Below are 3,968 nucleotides of genomic sequence, written 5' to 3'. Positions count from 1 at the left end.
ACAAGAATCCCCCAGCAGCTTCTCCCATGGGGGTCCAAAGCAAGTGGAGTGTGTGCGTGTGTATGTGCGTGTGTGTGTGTGTGCGTGTGTGTGTGCACTTGGGCTGTGTCTGTGGACATGTGTGGAGGAGGGCCTGCCACCATAATCAAGTGTCCCCCCCACGCAGGGCTTGCTGTGGGGGTGAAAGAGCAGTCCTTCCCAGATGACCACCCCCATTCTCCGAATGAAGGGGTGGCTTCCTGGGTCCTGGCGGGTGAGTCCAAGGCGGGAGGCCTCTGCCCTGCCACGTGCAGCCTGCCTTCCCATCTCCCTGGCCGTGAAGTCCCCTCCCAGGATGCTCCCACCTGCTTCCTTCCGAGCCTTGGGGAGTCCTCTGAGGTACTGGCCCAGGAGATGGCAGGTGAATCTCCTCTGAGTCCCCCTCCTTAGGGGCTGGAGCACCCACGGAGTGAACAGTTTGGTGTGTTGGGGGTGGGCTGGAGGTGCCTCCCTGCCCCCCTTTGAGGCCTGCCGCAGCTTCAGAGTGAGCCCCCTCTGGTCCTCTTGGCCTCCCAGGCCAGATCTGAAGCTGATGACCTGGGAACTGATTCCCAGAGACACACCACCACCACCACCACCACCACCACCACCATCTAGTCAGGTCTTGGGGGACCTTGGCCAGAGCCAGTCAACATCAGCGGTCCCATTTGGGGATGACAGCAGACTCTCAGGTCTGCCCACACCCTCGCCCCACACCCACCTCCACCCCTCTATCCGCTAAATGCTAGTAGTACCTGCCTCGGTTGTGCAATTAAAAATGTCTCCAGCCCTGATCCGTGTGCCTAAGTGGTTGGAGCATTGCCTGTGCACTGAAGGCTCTCAGGTTCGATCCCGGGTCAGGGACATGTACCTTGGTTGTGGGTTTGCTCCCCACCCCAAATTGTGGTTTGGGTGGGAGGCAACCAATCAATGTGTCTCTCACACATGGATGTTTTTCTCTGCCCCCCTCCCATACACCCCCCCCCCTTTCATTCTCTCTCTGAAAAGCAATGGGAAAAAATATCCTCGGATGAGGATTAACAAAAAAAAAAGTCTCCAGATCATACCAAATGTTCCCTGGGGGAGAAATCACCTCTGGTTGAGAATCACTGGTCCGGAGAAACTGGGAGATTTCGACACTGAGCAGAAGAGAAAGAGCTGTGAGAGGAGATGGAGGAAGAGCAAGGAGGTGGAGGAGAGCAGGAGGGGGAGTTACAGGAGCCAGAAGAGTGTCTCCAGTACTTGGTCATTATCCTTTAAAGCGTCAGTCAGATTCTGTCACTTCCTGCTTAAAAGGCTTCCCATCATATTGAGCATAGAATATCCACTGCTTCCCATGGCCTATGTGTAGGGTGACCATACAATTTATCATCTAAACCTGGGCCGCCTTTGAAAGTGAAAAGAGGGAATACTAATAACTATGCTGGGATAGTTCAGCGTGTACCCATGTCTGGTCCCCTGAGCTGGCCCTGCCCCTGCCTTGCTCACTCAGCCAGGAGAGCCTTCTGGCCATTCCAGTAGTTGGTGCTTGTGGCATTTGCTGTTCCTTCTGCGGGAACCCTCTTCCGGCACCCGCTTCGGCGGGACATACACTAACACTGGAATCCTCTCCCCAGATCTTCTCGGACTATCTCACTCCATGCCGGTCTTTGCTCAAATATTACATCCTCAGCGATGACTCTTTTTTTTTTTTTAAATATATTTTATTGATTTTTTACAGAGAGGAAGGGAGAGGGATAGAGAGTTAGAAACATCGATCAGCTGCCTCCTGCACACCCCCCACTGGGCACGTGCCCGCAACCAAGGTACATGCCCTTGACCAGAATCGAACCTGGGACCCTTGAGTCCCCAGGCTGACGCTCTATCCACTGAGCCAAACCGGTTAGGGCGCGATGACTCTTTTGACTCCCTATCTAAAGTAGCTGCCAATCCCCCAGTCACTCTGCGTCCCCCACCTCACTTTATCTCACTATACAGCATCTAGCACAGTGGTTCTCAACCTTCTGGCCCTTTAAATACAGTTCCTCATGTTGTGACCCAACCATAAGATCATTTTCGTTGCTACTTCATAACTGTAATGTTGCTACTGTTAGGAATCATAATGTAAACATCTGATATGCAGGATGGTCTTAGGCGACCCCTGTGAAAGTCGTTTGACCGCCAAAGGGGTCGCGACCCACAGGTTGAGAACCGCTGATCTAGCACTATCGTTGATATTATACGTGTTGATGCGTTTGTTTGTTGTCCCTGTCCCCCTCCAGAAGATAAACTCACTGGGGGAGAGACTTCTCTTCTGTTCACTGCTGACTCTCCAGCACCCAGCACAGTGCCTGGCATGTAGTAGGTGTGCAAGAAATACCTGCTGGTAGAGTAAACTCATTTGAGAAGCTTGACTGATGGGTACGTGCACCACGGGAATAGCTGGAGGGAGATGTGGAATCCAGGCTGTGTTTGCTTTTGCTCTGTTTCATTTTTCAGATGGGAAAGAGGGGGGCATTGACCAAACACCAGGAAACCATTGCTCCATGGGACGCTTATGAAGAGGCTTCCACATTGACTGTCACGTTCTGGGGGGGCAGGAATCACTTTTGTTGCTCATTATTATGCCCCTTAGTGCCTAGCAAAGTGTCTAGCACATAGTAAGCACTTAACATGTTTGTAAAATAAATAAGTCAATAAAACAAAAATAAAATTTTATTGCATTTACCATGTACTAGGCATGGTACTATTTGATATATATTAACTCATTTTTTGTTTGTTTTTCTTATTAATACAGTATTTATTTGTCTTCCTTCTGTTCAACCCTGGACCAACCACTTTCCTGGGACTTGCCTGGGACATATAGGAAAAGGAACACACAGGGCGGACAAGACACGGGAGAGAGAACCATGGGGGTGGAGACAGCTCCCTCACATGGCGGAGAGGACGAGAAAGGCCACCAGCAGGCAAGAGAGCCCCATGGCCTCTGAGAGGGCGAAGCCCAGGATGGCGTCGGAGAGCTGTTGCTTCAGAGAAGGGTTCCTGGCATAACCGATGATGAGGCTCCCAAACGCAGTCCCAATTCCAGCCCCAGCCCCAATGCACTTGGCTGCTGTGTCAGTGTCCCTTGAAGTGGCGCTGGTTTGGAAGCTGCGGCTAGAAATAAGCTGCCAAGCTGCTGAGGCTCTCACCTGCCGGTGCCGCTGGTGTTTCACCACTGCAGACAGTGACCAGTGAGCGGCTTGCTGGGAGGGGCTCCTGACCAAGGAGGAGTGGAGACAAACGGTGCAGGCACACATTCCAGGGGATGAGGGGAGCTGCTCCCAGTGCAAAGAAGACAGATCACATTAACTCATTTAAACCTCACAACAACCTATTATTATTATTATTATTATTATTATCTCATTTAATGAGACATAGGGAAGTTAAGTAACTTACCAAGATGGCACAGCTAGCAAGTGGTAGAACTGGGACTCTAAGCAGGCAGGCTGGCACCCAGATTCATGCTGGAAGCCACTGTATCCTGCATTCGAGTGGGGTAGACCAATCAGGAGACTCATGCAACAGCCTGGCATTTGGGGCTGGTGCAGAGGGGATGAAGAGGGAACAGACCCGAGTCATGCTGGGGGTCCTGTCTGGGTGACTGAGTGGGCGCAGGTGACAGTACCAATGGGAAACAGCAGAGGGTGAGACGTTCCGTGTGGCCATGCTGTCTGTGAGACCCAGGGGACACCCAGGAGGAGAGCCCGGAGCGGCCTGGGCTGCAGCAGAGATTTGGTGGCTGGTAGCTGGAGCCATGGGAACATGGGATATCACCAGGAGCTAGTACAGAGCCAGAAGCAGGAGAACCCAGCAGACAGGCCTGGGAACAGCAGCCAGAGAAACCGTGGGAAGGAGGCGGAAACTCAGGTAAGAATGGAGCACCAGGGGCCCAGGCCAGAGAAGGCCAAGAATAAAGGCTTGATCCCCAG

The 3,968-nt window shown here is 52.4% G+C and overlaps 1 pseudogene; it reads right to left on the bottom strand.

Annotated features, from left to right (window-relative positions):
• Positions 1-2,927: 2,927 nt before the first annotated feature.
• On the bottom strand, positions 2,928-3,705 carry LOC102424433 (annotated as a pseudogene).
• Between the last annotated feature and the right edge of the window lie 263 nt (positions 3,706-3,968).

The sequence above is a fragment of the Myotis lucifugus genome, unplaced genomic scaffold, assembly GCF_000147115.1.
Source record: "Myotis lucifugus unplaced genomic scaffold, Myoluc2.0 scaffold_260, whole genome shotgun sequence".
NCBI lineage: Eukaryota > Metazoa > Chordata > Mammalia > Chiroptera > Vespertilionidae > Myotis > Myotis lucifugus.
Note: the sequence above shows the minus strand (reverse complement) of the source record. Positions and strands in the feature narration are given on the sequence as shown.